This window comes from Trematomus bernacchii, unplaced genomic scaffold (assembly GCF_902827165.1).
Source record: "Trematomus bernacchii unplaced genomic scaffold, fTreBer1.1, whole genome shotgun sequence".
In the NCBI taxonomy this organism is placed as follows: domain Eukaryota; kingdom Metazoa; phylum Chordata; class Actinopteri; order Perciformes; family Nototheniidae; genus Trematomus; species Trematomus bernacchii.
This window is the reverse complement of record NW_022987387.1, coordinates 3,326,568-3,342,049: the sequence shown is the minus strand read 5'-3', so window position 1 is coordinate 3,342,049 and position 15,482 is coordinate 3,326,568. Positions and strand designations below refer to the sequence as shown.

The following is a 15,482-nucleotide window of genomic DNA, read 5'->3' as shown; positions in this document are numbered from 1 at the left end:
CGCGCCATAACTAACTCTTCCCTCTTCCTCCCCCATCTCCATTATCTCTCAATGTGATCATCTTATCTTCCCTCACCTACCGTTTCAATTCACACACACACACACACACACACACACACACACACACACACACACACACACACACACACACACACACACACACACACACACACACACACACACACACACTATGATCTATAAGCAGTGGTGTAATGTACACAAGTACATTTACTCAAGTACTGTATTTAAGTCAGTTTTTAGTGTAATTGTACTTTACCGGAGTATTTCAATTTAATGCTACTTGTTACTTGTACTCCACTACATTTTGGAAGCCAATATGGAACTTTTTACTCCACTACATTTATTTATCAAAATAAGTTACTAGTTACTTTACAGATTCAGATTATAGATGATATTATTATAAGGTCAATACTTTTGTACATTCACTTAAGTAACATTTTGTATGCAGGGCTTTTACTTGTAAGAAAGTATTTTTACACTGTAGTATTTCTACTTGTACTAATGTAAAGAGTACTTCTTCCACCTCTCTATAAGTTTGCTACGGCGTCAGCGTGGAGGAAGCTCTGTCTCAGTTTGGGAGAATGGCTGCCGTAATATAAGCAACACTGCCCCCTCATTGAGGGGGGCCTCAAAGAGGCTGTTTTCTCTCAGTGAAGAAGAAGAGCGGGGAGCTTAACATCTCTCTTCATCTGTCGGGTGTTATTGCGTAGGAGCGGATGATCAAAACATTGTTTGAGGTCATTCTTTTCCCAGGGAATTACTGTTCCTTAACTCTCATTCAAAGGCCACAAAGAGATACATCCTCAATCACTGCAGTTTGGTGATAATGCTTAATTATAATTTTGTCAAGCAGCGCCTGAAGAGCCCCCCCCCCTCTCATCATCCGGCACAGCTAGCAGGAATTATCTCACTGTCAGAGCACCGCTGCTCCCCGTGCCGGCGTTTAAAACCACAGCGTGATGTAGCAACAGCTGGGAAGTCTTTCTTTCCCTTTAATTAATGTTTGATTCATTTGTTATGCTTTTAAGTTTTTGTTTCTTCCTGGATCAAAAAGTTATGTCAAGAAAGCTACCATTCGCTAATATCATAATTTCTTCTCTGGATAATGTTGTTCAATATAACATCCTAATGATTACAGCAATACTGTATTTCAGATGTTGAGACAAGAATAAAGAAAAACCAACTACAACAGTAAAAGAAAAAAATACAAAATAAAGAAAGCAAAAAAATGAATAAAAATGAAATTCAGAAATAAGTCAAGCTGTTGCTCTACAACCATTTAAAAAAAAATATTATACAAAACAAGATTCACAAAACATGGACAATTCTGAAAAAGTATTACCATAAATATACATTAATGAGATATATTTGACAAGGAACGAGTTATGTAATAATAACATCATCACTTCAGGTGACCAAAGGACATTCTGAGCAGGTTATTATAACATTATCATGATTATGGCAAGGACTCCAGGTTAGCGCAGCAGCAATGGTACGACAAAAAAAGAATAGGTCGTCATACCGATAAGAAATACAAATCAACCTAACAGAAAAATAAATACAATTTAATATCAATGTAATATACATGAACATTGACAAGCATTGATCTATCTATCTGATGCAAAAATAAGAATAATAAAATAAATAATAATGCCTCATTCATTAAAAAAAACTATTATAAAGCCATTGCTGCAATGAAAATTAGAGACATATTTACATAAAAGGCAAGAAAACCGGGTTTTGGAATGTGAGCAGCACCAACCCTGCTGATGTCCCACAGTGGAGAGAAAGGACACATTTCTCCTGCAACCACAAAACCAGCAGCTAGCATCACCACGTTCTCCTCTAATGCTGCCCAGCCTTCAGCTGAAGCACCTTGTGTTGTTGTGCGCTGCTCGGCTTCTAATAGTTACCATGGACGTGCTTATTATGGGCTTCTGATGCAGCACTCAGAGTGAAGGGCTCAATATCTCTGTTTCCCACCTCCACTCACTCCCTCCCAAAGTAGATCACTGTGGCCTTTATGCTAATGACTGTGGGGGTAGCCACTGGGGGGGGGTGTAATAGCAAAGAGGGAACAACAGGGGGGGGGATAGAAGATGATGCCAAGAGGCTGAAGCTCCCTAATCTGATCAAGTGAGCCAGTGATACACAGAGAGCCTTTTGTGCTGGGGCCGGCCTGGGGTGGGGTCAGGGTGGGGTACAGAGGAGAGAGAGGTGGGGGATTGATAGCCAGAGCCCGTTGTTTACCGTCATCAAACTCAGACTCCACGGAGGCGATGGGGGGGGGGAGGTTAGACTGGTTAGACTCTTTTGTTGGTGTCCTAAATAAATTGGCCATGAAATATTCTCCAGCCCCCCTCACACTCACACACACACACACACACACACGCATACACACACACACATGCTTGTCTTTATTGCATTCTGGGGGTACCTGACCAGACCATCCCTTTTGGGATCCACCCTTTCTGAAGGTTGTCCAGCACTGTAAAAAATCAGGCAGAATCCTAAAGTGGACTCAAACAACTATTTCACTTCAAATTATCAATCAGAGAAAGTAGAGGTCACTGACCGGACTATAAACCGTTTCATGGGGTCTTGTCAGGTACAGAGTTACAGGAGGGGTCCATATATACACACTGTCTGGCTTTTAGTCATGCGTGGGCTCCAAAAATACACTTTCTGGTTTAAAACATTAGTTGGGTCACTTTGCACACTATTACTAAACTTACTTTAGGTAACAATTTAACACCTTTGACTGTCAAAGTGAGGGCTATGATGATGCAGAAGGATTTTCACCTTTAGTGTCAACATGTAGCTTCTGTTAAGTGACACAATTATATTGAATTCCAATGTACTGATAGCATTTTAATTAATATTTAAAGTGGACCTATCATGCTATATTTGAATAATATATTGTAGGGCCATACCTATATAAAACATGTCTGTGAAGTTTTTTTTTCAAAATACCAAACAGATCATGCATTTTAGCCATGCCTCATTTCGCTCTATTTGCTCTATTCCAGCCCTGTCTTCACAAGGGCTAATTCTGTGGCAAATGAGCTGCAGCTGACCACGCCCCCCTGCAAAGGAGGGGGGCGAGGCACGAGCGTCATGTTACCATGCTGTTACCATGCTGTTACCATGCCACGCAACCTCTCATTCCCCTGATAGGTGGAGAGTTGCCCATATAGGCGGAGCACCCCGTTTCTGACGTCAGAACAATTTCAAATCTGTATCAGTCTGTATCAGATCCGTTGCAGCCCCGTTTTTAGAGATTTGGGTATGGAGGAAAAGAGAGAGGGTTGTGTTTTCTGACACTTGGTGAGTTCCCTGACACACCGGGGACACATATTCATGTGTAAAAGACGTACAAAAGTGCATTTTGCATGATAGGTCCCCTTTAAGCTATTATAGTAATGTTTTTTATTAGTCTAATTACCCACTGTGACACTGGCACGTATATGCCCCAGAAATGTCCCCATCTTTAGTGAAACATTTCCACTATCCCTCATTCAGACATTGGGTTCCTTCGTCAGGGATGTCTGGACTCGCGAATGAGACTCACATTACATTTACTGAAATTGCATCCGTTTCCTTCTTTTTAAATAAAGAGGGGTTTGTGTTCTAAGTGTTAATTATTGAAGCCATATAAGTTATGCTTATAAGGCTATTCTGCTTAAATAGTAATTGTAATTTCCATTTAAGCAATACAATGTTATTATAGAGCTTTCCAGTAAATACAAGGAGATTGTCGTTATTAGACTTTTAATTTTCAAATGAAGAACTGTATTCAGTGTACACAAAAAGGTATCACCATTTAAGAACGGCATTATTATATGACAGAGGTCCCAAAAAGGACTTAAAAAACAACTTGTGGCTGGTTTAAATGAGGGTCTAAAGTCACTGAAAGAATTTAACCTTCAAAACTTTTATGTTAGACATGAAGGGAGATTACTTTAAGTAATGATATGGGATTCAAAGGTAATGACACAATACAATGGTAGATAAAGATGAGGACACCAGATGTGATATTTTGAGACATTGAAAGAAATAAGGAAATTGAAAGTGTGAAAAGGGACAAGATTAATTAAATTGTGTTAAAAGAAAAACAAGATAATATGAGAAACTAGAAGAGATGATAAGGTAGTTGACATAAAAGGAAGATTACAAAAAAGAGATGAGATTTCAAAAGCATAGAGGTAAGAGAAGATAAGATTAAATAGATAAGGTTGAAGAGATAAGGCAGGAGGAAATTGTGAATAATCCAGATAAAAGAAAAGGAGATGAGGTGAGGTATTAAGAGGACATCAATGAGGGGTGAAAAGAAATAAACTATGATCTACATATTTGTATAGTGGCTTGCATCAAACATTTAACTTTTGCAAGCACTTGACAACAACAACTAATGGTGTCAATAGACAGTAATGATCACTTTAAATTTGCTCTTGAGATCCGATTGTTTATGTAAAACTTTATGGCCAACCAATGTCTTTGTTTGAGTGCTTCTCCTTCCATTTCAAGACACTTATCGCAGTCGCTTATCCGCGGAACGCGACATGTGTTAATGAAGGTCATCATGTGCTTCTCAACAGCTTGGATCTCCGTCTTTTCCCACAGCTTTTTCTGAAAGGCTGCCGACCTGTATAAAAATGACACAAATAAATTATTTTGTGTTTTTCTGGAATTGATATGGAAAAGTTATTTGAGAGAAAAAGTTGATAAACATATATGAATAATAACACAAGTAGCATAATATGTAAATACATTCTGTCTCCATTTTAGATTCTCTAATAAATTAATATTGATTGGTACGGAAAAAATAATAATACACATTAAGTAGTTTTACGACATTCTTCCAGAATGTCAGCAATAATTCTGATTCCATTGACCTTTGATATACAGGACATGGTGGCAGAAGTTTCAGAGGAGAATATCTCAAAACCTCACACATGAACGCACCAAAACTAACTACATAAGCCTGGTGGTAAACTAGGTATACATGTTCTAATGCGTTTGAAATAACCCTTTTACATTGGATTAAAACAAAGAAAAATTGCTTTCAATATTACACCAGTAACTGAAAATGCAAGAGATCAAATAAGAGGATGCAAAATGTAATGTTATATATTCAAAAGAGTTAACATTATGCACAAGCAGATCTAAAAGATGTCAGTGTAGAACCATGAAACATTACATCAACCATGGAAGAGCATTCAGTAACAAAGTATGGTCTAAAAAGTTGACCTTTTTGCCTTCTCTGGGTCTGTGGTTGAGCGGCTGGTGGAGGTGTCATGGGGCCCTGTTGCGATGCTTCATCTGTATTGCTCCCATCTCTCATTGTTGTTTTATTCTCCTCCATCTGAGTGGATGTGACTTGACCCTCTGAAAACCAGATATACAAAATAAGCAATTATGTGTTGCAAGTGATGCAAAAGAAAATGAGATATATCCCGAGCTAAAACTCGAAGATTTGATCCGGCTTTTTTCAATGGGTGTATAATGGCTAAAAACAAATCTGATCCATTCTTTACTGTGTTCTCCCTCCTTTTGTCTACCCAAACACACTTGTATTTCTACGCTGCTTTTATTTACAGCTGAACTCTACAGGGTGAACTGGTTTGTAATATCAAAGTAATCTTTCATTCATGTCACATCAGAAATGTAAGTCTTACAATTTAGTATTTATGATGCAATACTTAATGTATTTTTATGTAGTAGCTCATGATACAAATCTAATTGAAATGATGGTAATTACGACAATCTGACTTGCCATAAGCTGATACAAAATGGTACAGTACAAAAATCAGGATCATATCCCACAAACTTGAATGGGATATAATCTTTAAAAAAAAACAGTTAAATGTCTTGATGATTTAAAACCTATGAAAAACGTTTCAATTATTCATTAGGATTAAAACATGAATTAAAAATAGGAAATTGTCTTTCTTTTAAATGTGTATGTAAATGTATCATCCAGTTACCATGGACCCCAAAACAACAGCACCCCTGCCATGTGTGTGTGAGACTACTCTGCTTAAGGCCCCCTGACTGGACCCCATTTAATGAAGTCTGGCAGCATGAATTGACCTCTCACCAAGAGTTGGTATGACTGGTACAAAGCAAACTGAGCTAACGTTAGAGCACACATGTCAAACATGATGTTTCCTTCAGTTTATGGTCAGAAAAACAGAAAGAAATGTAGTTTAATGTGGTGATAGTAACACAGTAACATGGACCCCACAACAACAGCACCCCTGACATGTGTGTGTGAGAGTATTCTGCTAAAGGGTGAGACTATTCCTCTTAAGGCCCCCTGACTGGACCCCAATTAATCAGAAAAACCTGACTGTTCGGCAGCACAAATTCAGAGATACACCGATTTACAGATACACTGACTGTCCATTAAAATGCTAATAGCAAATATCAATAAAACAGGAAATTGTTAAATACTGAATTATTAGGGAAATTAAGTCAAGGGACAAATCCATTGAAGACGTACCTGTGTGTTGGAGATTGAAGATCTCTGAGGAGCTGGCTCACTCGTACTGGGGATCGCAGCCTCAGTAGACTCGGTGGCAGTAGATTGCTCTCCAACCTGAAGAATAATTCAACATTATTAATGAGAAGATGGTGCCAATGAGAAGATGGTGCATTTACCTGATCCAAAAGTTATCAGAGGTAGAAACAACTGTGTTAGTCTAAATGTGAGGAAAGAGAATAACTCCTAATCTAATATTTACTAACACACCCATAAGCAAATAAATCGTTGTCAAATCTATTTGAAAGTTTGTTCTCTGCCCGACCTTCTTCATTTTGCAGTTTTGATGTTTGTGGTCATCATTGACTAATCTTCCTAGACTGGAATCTTCTTGTGCTGCATCAACACTTAATAAATAAAAACAAACCACGTTTTATGTTCATAAAATAACAACTTACAACTCAATTTCAAATATTTAGAATTGTATTCAGGACTTACCACCATGTTCTTTCTTGCCAGTAGAAGTCAAACATAAAGACAGCACAGCTGACATGATATATCCTCCTCCTCCTTTGTGATTCTTCAGAATTTATTAATTCCCCTCTGTACTCCACCACAAAGTCTCCTTTTTGTAAATGAGCAGTGGAAAAGACCCCTCGACCTATCCCAATTACAGGTTATTATTAAAATGATTAAATGTACAGTGATTAGGGTTGCAAAATTCCAGGAATTTTCAAAGATGGAAACTTTCCATTGGAATGAACGGGAATTAACGGGAATTTATGGGAATAAACTGGGAATTTTCTAAATTGAAGGTTGGCTCTTCATAGGGAACTTAAATATAGTTGGGGAAAGTATATTTTAGCATAATGTTGACTAAAACAAACTGATGCCATTCAAGTACACTTGAATATCCATGCCATAGCACACCGCTTACTGCATGGCTATTGAGACCACACAAAGGTTCGCAACAGGCTCACAAATGTGAGAGTGGAAAAACTGGTTGGCATTCGGGCAAACCTAAGGCTCTTTGAGCCGGACACAGAGCCATCCTCAACAAGGCTGGACAGTGACACTGAAGAGGAAGAGGAAGAGTTGGATGTTGATGAGGCCCAGGAAGAGCCCATTGACTGAAAGGGTTTAGCAAAAATGCAGAGGATTGCTTGAAGGAATATTTGCATGTTTAATGGGACTTTTTGGAGGGAGAAGGGCTCTTTTCATTTAACATTTTGAATGGGACTTTGTGGGGATTTTTGAAAGGGAGGTGCATTTTTGTTCATTTTTTAATGAGTGGGGATGAGTAATATTTAACTCAACATTCCTGTTTTCGTTCTTCAATGAAACAAATAATTGTTCAATTAAATAATTAAAACTTGTTCTGTTCTACTTAGAAAAAAAAATCTGTTGAAATGTCATGTTTTTTGTTTAATTTTGCATCGAATATTTCCAAAATTCCCCAGCTTAACTTCCCATGGAAACTTTCCGGAAATTTACCGGAAACTTTCCACCCCTTTGCAACCCTAACAGTGATTCATCTTCTTGCCATGGTTCTTTATTACAATCCACCAAAACGATATAGTATTATAGTAATAACAGTTATTTGCTCTGGTTTGGTTTATACATTATCCTGGCACACTAAACCAGGCAAACAATTCAGCTTTCCCATCAGGCCCTTCAATGCAAAATCTATCAATAGTATGAGGATGCAATTAATGCAACATTACTTTAATCAATGAACTCTTAAGTAAGTACTAGTAAGGGTGTAGGATCTGATACAACTTTGAACATAAAAACACAAATTGTACTGATGACAAAAATACATACCTTTAAAATAGTTGATGTACATCACTTCCAATTTTGCAGTCTTGTCAACTGCCTTGCTCGCATGTTCGATCGCATCCGTGAGGGGGGGTTTCCTGCGTCTCAGTCCCGCAATTTGTTGTCCTATAATCAAAAACAATGAAGCGTTAATGTGACCAGACACCACCATAATTATTGCAATTCATTAAAATCCTTTATGTATTAGACAACTACATCTAAGACACTGTGGGCAGGGTGATGCTGCTGGTTTCACTTTAGTACAATTGAGCCTTAATAGGTTCGAGCTCAGTTTTAAGCCTTAGTAAAAATGAAATACAAACCCATCCATGTCACTGAAACTAAACTGGGAAAAGAGGACAGCATGGCTGAACACTGCCCCGGAAAAAACTAAACAGTAACATATTGTAAATAAATTTAGCAAAACGCTCTACCTTACTTAAGGTTCCAGTTTGATGACAAATGTTAACACTACTTGGATGTCAATAAGATAGATGGATAGAAAGATTTATCCAAACAGGGAAATCACAGTAGAAGTACATTTAAATGTATATACATTTAAATATATATATATTTAAATGGAATGATCATAATAAAAATACTGATAATAAAAATGCATATATGTATACAAATATATTAATTGCAGATGGCTAATAACATAAATGATTAGAATATATTTTCTCTTGCTATACTAACCATCTTACTAGACTCCTGGTACTAGGATGGGTTAAATGCAGAGGCCAAATTTCACTGTGTGCTGTGTGCTCTGCATGTGTGACCATTAAAGAGGGTTTCATCCCTCTGATTCTGTCTATAAAAAATTGTAGTACAAATTACAAGCTATCTTGGGAGTCACAGTATAGTCTATTTGTTCATTAAATGTCTCCAAACCTTATAAAAATATTCTTAGAACATGATATATATAGTTTGTCAAATGCTAGACTGCAAGTCATCTCTATAATCCATTAACTAAAATAAGGATTCTGAATATCCACACAATTACACCTTTGGCTTGTATTGTACTGAGGTCTGGTTTGGGTTTTTTGGCTTGGTTTTTCGATGTAATCTTTCGATGAGTCGTTGAACTTTGTGTTGGAGGGCAGTTATAGCTTCCTAAATAAGATTTAGGTGACTGAATTAATTTTATGAAAGCAACCCCCCAGCTTAGCAGGTACAGAAGGTGTCTGGAGAACAGGTACAGAACGTCCTACAAAAGTCTCTGGACCACCGCCCACTGGTGATAACTAAAGACTGGTTCACCTTTTGAAGGGATCAAACAACACAAGGCGTCTAGAGCTAATGGCATCCCTGTCCTTGCTTTTAAGGCATGTGCAGCTTGCAGATGTGTTCTATGACATCTTCAACATGTCACTGTCTGTGGTCCTTACATTGTCCCCTTCCCTAAACTAACTCCCTAACTTCCCTGACTAAATTACGCCCTAGCCCAGCAGCGCTCACCTTCTGATTATGAAGTGCTTTGTGTTGATGGTCAAAACTTCATCAAGTTCATCATTTTACACGTCACAATGGTAAAGTTTTAAAGATGAGTTTAGAAATCAATATTTTTGCTGCTGGGTGACTTTATACCACTTATTGAGCAAAAATTAAAGCTGGTTTTGTTTGATAGCTTAATAGCTCCAGAGTTTTTAAATGTCACTCAACAACTGTAGGATGAAATCAAGCCATCAAAGTAGCAAAAAGCTAGATAAGGGCAGATTTGTTTTTGTAAAGGAGCTATTAATCAAGCAACATACAACGTTAACATGGAATAAGTCACACTTTCATCTCATGTGACAAAGTTCCCCAACTATGAGGATGATTTTTTCCAGCAGGAAAATGCTCCATGCCACTCAGCCAGGTCAATCAAGGTGTGGATGGAGGACCACCAGATCAAAGTCAAAAGTCAAAGTCAACTTTAATGTCAATTTTTCAGTTTGTGTGTACAGACAGAGAGATCGAAATGACGTTTCCAACAATCCCGAATACAAAAATACAATTATACAATATACAGATATGAATACAAATATGTATAAAATATGTATATCCTATATACACAATCACACATTTACACATATGCACACATTAAGATAAAAAACAAAACAATCAATATATACAAAATAACAGTCACTTCAATATCAATATCAATATCTGCAAGATTGTCCATAGAATGTGCATTTATTGCAAGATTGTCCATAGCAGCGTAAAAAAAGTGTCTGGTGCTTGATTTGAGTGTCTGAGTGTGTGTGGGGAGTTATAGTCCAGTGGGAGCAGGGGGGAGAGAGGGGAGGGAGGGGAACGAGGGGAGAGAGTTCAGCCTCCTGACAGCCTGGTGTAAAAAAATGTTCTTTAGTCGGGTGGTGCTCGACTTCAGGCTGCGGAACCTCCTACTTGAAGACAGGAGGGTGAAGAGGCAGTTGGAGGGATGGGTGGGGTCACCAGTGATGCTGAGTGCTAGCGGGTGATGCGGTTGTGTCATCCGCAAACTTGATGAAGTGGTTGGAGCTGTGGGTGGGTCTGCAGTCGTGGGTCAGCAGGGTGAAGAGAAGGGGGATGAGCTCACACCCTTGGGGGGCCAACGTACTGAGTGTGATGGAGCCTGATGTGTTGTTGCCGACCCGTACAGATTGGGGCTGTCAGTGAGGAAGTCCAGCAGCCAATTGCAGAGAAAGGGGCTGAGGCCCAGGTTTGTTAGCTTGCAAACCAGCTGCTGGGGGATGATAGTGTTGAACGCTGAGCTAAAGTGTATGAACAGCATCCTAACATAAGAGTTTATAGTGTCCAGGTGGGTGAGGGCTGGGTGGAGAGCAGAGGAGATTGCATCCTCAGTGGACCGCTTCGCTCAATATGCAAACTGAAACGGGTCCAGCGAGGGGGGGAGGTCAGATTTGATTTGCTTCATGACTAGCCGCTCAAAGCACTTCATGATGGTGGAAGTCAGCGCTACGGGGCTTCATTGAAGCAGGAAGGTGATGACTTCTTCGGTACAGGTATCATGGTGGTTACCTTGAAGCACGAGGGAACAACAGCCTGGCTCAGGGAGATGTTGAAGATGTCTGAGGACATCTGTGAGCTCAGCGGCACAGTCCTTTGGCACACGACCAGGAATGTTGTCAGGCCCAGAAGCTTTCCGGGTGTTAATCCTTAACAGTGTGCTCCTCACACTGCCTGGGGACAGACAGATAGCCTGGTCGTTGGGTGGAGGCATTGTTTTCTTTGCAGGTGTGCTGTTCTGTGCTTCAAAGCGTGCGAAGAAGCTGTTGAGATTGTTCAGCAGAGAGGTGTCACTGTCGCAGGTCTGTGGTGGTGGTTTGTAGTCCGTGATGATCCTGATACCCTGTCACAGGCTCCGTGTGTCTCTGCTATCACTGAAGTGAGCTATAATCTTCCGGGTGTACTGTCGTTTGGCTTTCCGGATGCCACGGATAGGTCGGCCTGGATTGCCCTCTCTGAAGGCAATGTTGCGGGTCCTCAGCAGCCCGTGGACCTCTCCTGTCAGCCATGGCTTCTGGTTGGCCCTGATGGTGATGGTTCTGGTGTGAGTCACATCCTCAATGCATTTAGTGATGTAGCCTGTAACAGTTTCTGTATATTCCTGGATGTTGGTGGTGTTGTTGTATGTTGCTGCCTGCTTAAACATGTCCCAGTCTGTAGTTTCAAAGCAGTCTTGCAGTGCAGCTGTGCTGTCCTCTGACCACACGTATCTCCTTGGAAACCGGTTTGGTGACTTTCCCCCGAGGTCTGAATGCCGGTTTTAGCAAAACAGTGAGGTGATCAGAGTGTCCGGTGTGGGGGAGGGGGGGAAGCCTTGTAAGCTCCCTTGATGGTGGTATAAACAAGATCCAGAGTATTGTTTTCTCTTGTTGGGAAGTCAACATGGCTAAATTACAACATCCCAGACTCTGCCAACTTGTTACGACTTTTACTTCCTCTAGATAGGCAAGTTTGATCATCTTCTCGGCGTGTTTGGCATGAACGTTTTCAGGTTTGCATGATTGAAGTCCCCAGCAACTTGTTACGACTTTTACTTCGTCTAGATCAGGCATGGGCAAACTAAGGCCCGCGGGCCATATACGGCCCGTTGGGCTTTTTAATACGGCCCGCCGAATATTGGTACAAAATTGTCCAAATTATAGTAAAGACCGCATTCATTTTGCCTTTTTCCTGCAATACCCGGCATTTCAGTTGATCCCACTAGATGGCGCACTCTAGACACAATTGACCTTTGCTGGAGTCGGCAACCCGGCAAGATTTAAGAACCAAATACGTCACGCTTACATTGGAGGGGGTCGAGATTAACCTGAGCAATAACAGTTCATGGCGAGTTTGGCATGAACGTTTTCAGGTTTGCATGATTGAAGTCCCCAGCAAGTCTGTCTGGCTGTGTTGTCTGCTGGTTAGAGATCACTGAGTGCTTCCTCTCTGTCCTCGTTGTTAGAGGTGGGGGGGATGTAAACGGCAGCTAGCAGGATGGAGTTAATTTCCCTACATAAACTCCGCCAGCGGTGAACAGTGTTTGAAGACAACCACAGCCTCCGTACACCATGCATCACTGATGTAAACAATCACACCGCCGCCGCGGCTCTTCCCCCCGCTAGCCGTAGCTCTGTCTGAGCGGTAGCATGTTAGCCCGTCGAGCTGAATGGCGGAGTCTGGGATGTTGTAATTTAGCCATGGTTCCGTGAAAACGAACACACATCACTCTTTCACCTCACTCTGGTTCGACCAGAGTAGTCTTATGATGTCCATTTTATTGTCCAATGAGCAAACATTAGCCATGAGAATGCTCGGAATAGCGGGCCTGTGTGGGCTAGCTGCTAGCCTAGCTCGGATGCCTCCGCGCTTACCCCTCTTCTGCTTCCTCTCACACCGCTTGCGGCGTCTCCTATTCAGCATGTAGGTAGCAGGCAAGGGCGAGGTTGAACGTATTCCAAAGCCGCTGAGTACCTCTGCCAAGGTAGCGTCTATTGTTTGTTTTGTTGTTTCCTTGTCCAGCAGGAACTCACGACTGTACTGTATACTCCTGACTGTACTATCGGTTCGGGGTGTTTGAAGTGAACTAGACGAACTAGACGAACAAACGTTAAAAACACTCGAAAAAACTAAAGACTCGGGGAGAGCTAGGGGCCGCTGCTGCTGTCTGCGCCGCCATCTTGTGCAGATGCCCTCACGCTTAGCCTAATCTTAGGACTAGAAGCCCATTGAAAACCATAGGAATCATCAAGAGGATGATGGACGGTCACAAGCCATCAAACAAAACTTATATATCTATAGTATCAACTTATTTTCTTTGAATTTTTCAACTTCTGAAAGCATTGCATCTTTCTCTTTTTTTTTCTTTTTTTTTTTACTAGTTTTCATTTTATAAAAGAATTCTCTAAATTACTATAATTTTATTCATAGTCAGTAGTTTACAGAATAAAGCAACAATTTACATTTTACTGAAACGTTTTCCTTCTTAATAGTCAAATCAGATAAATTGAACATTTGCATATGTCACACCACTTGTTAATATATATTTATAGTTGCATCTGTTCATACATTATATCTTTAGTTACAGCACATGTCCATACTTTCTATGTATCTGTTTGAATATACATGCTCATACATCTATGTATATACATCTGTTAATAACACCTTTTCATACTTCAAAACATTACAGTACAAAGTATTTTATTTAATGTGCATATTGCAAAGAAAGAAAGCTTGAATAAAACTACGTTTGCCTATTATTCATTGTTGATAGTCTGCATTTAACATAAAATCAAAAGTTTTAAGTTTTTCTTTGGATTTAAATGAGGTGTGCTGCCCCTTTAACCTGTTACACACCGCCCCCCCCCCCCCCGGTACCGGGCGGATAAACGCGTCATTTGCAGAAAACAACGTCTAAGGAATATTAATATTTAATAAACTATGAATGTTTTATATCCATGTAACGGGAAGAAACTCAGCTAACTGATTTTCTAAAAAAATAAATAAAAAAAAAACCCACAATGCTAACACTCAGCCTCTGAATTAGCCACGCGCGAAAAAATGTAACCTAAAACGGCACCTAAACTCACTCATAACTCCCTTATTACTTATCCTAGATGCACAGCCAACCCATCGATTAGCATCTCCTGGAGACACAGAATCTGTGTAAAAAACCTCAACACTCAGTGATAAACATTTGCGACGCTATAAACGAAAGCGTACATCAGAACATGTGGAGCTAGGTAGCTAGAAACGCTAACATGGCTTACCTTGGTCAAAACTGGTCTTCAATGGCATTAAAACGATAAAAAAACGATGCTGCAGTTAATCCATAGGTTAATCCAATGTGTCTGTGTCCTCTTTGAAATGATTTCTGATAATCCATAAGCAATAAAACTGCTTTTTCGTTTCCAAATGTCAGAGCTAGAGATAGGTCCACTCTGATGCTAAATTACATCGATTAGCATCTCCTGGAGACACAGAATCTGTGTAAAAAACCTCAACACTCAGTGATAAACATTTGCGACGCTATAAACGAAAGCGTACATCAGAACATGTGGAGCTAGGTAGCTAGAAACGCTAACATGGCTTACCTTGGTCAAAACTGGTCTTCAATGGCATTAAAACGATAAAAAAACGATGCTGCAGTTAATCCATAGGTTAATCCAATGTGTCTGTGTCCTCTTTGAAATGATTTCTGATAATCCATAAGCAATAAAACTGCTTTTTCGTTTCCAAATGTCAGAGCTAGAGATAGGTCCACTCTGATGCTAAATTACATGCGCGAAGCCCCCACCTCTTCTCTTCACAACGTGTGTGTGTGGGGGACTCCCCCTTCGATTCTATTGGCTCTAACGGTCAGAAAGAGGTGTCATTCATCAAAATCGAGCAAGGGGGGCCAGAGATAGGTCAAATCCACCCAAATGACCCCAGAAGTGGGGGTTTTTGGCTAAATCTCTCTAAAAAGGTCAAATCTCACTTGTTTTGCATCAATCTTGATAAAGGGTACTTATTATATGTTGTACTTTGGATTCCTAAAGCTTTTAGTCTACTAACCCATCATCCAAGGGTGGTTTTCACTATAAGTAAAAAAGAATTTTTGGACAGACACTATAATTTACAGTTTTTTACTATTGTCAAATCTGAATTTTCTTTAAAATAAAAAACATCTATATTGATTCTGACTGTT

The 15,482-nt window shown here is 39.9% G+C and overlaps 1 protein-coding gene across 2 annotated transcripts in view; it reads left to right on the top strand.

Moving 5' to 3' along the window:
- pcdh10b (protocadherin 10b) overlaps positions 1 to 15,482 on the top strand; it is a 36,250-nt gene that overhangs the window by 17,781 nt on the left and 2,987 nt on the right. The window lies entirely within an intron of this gene.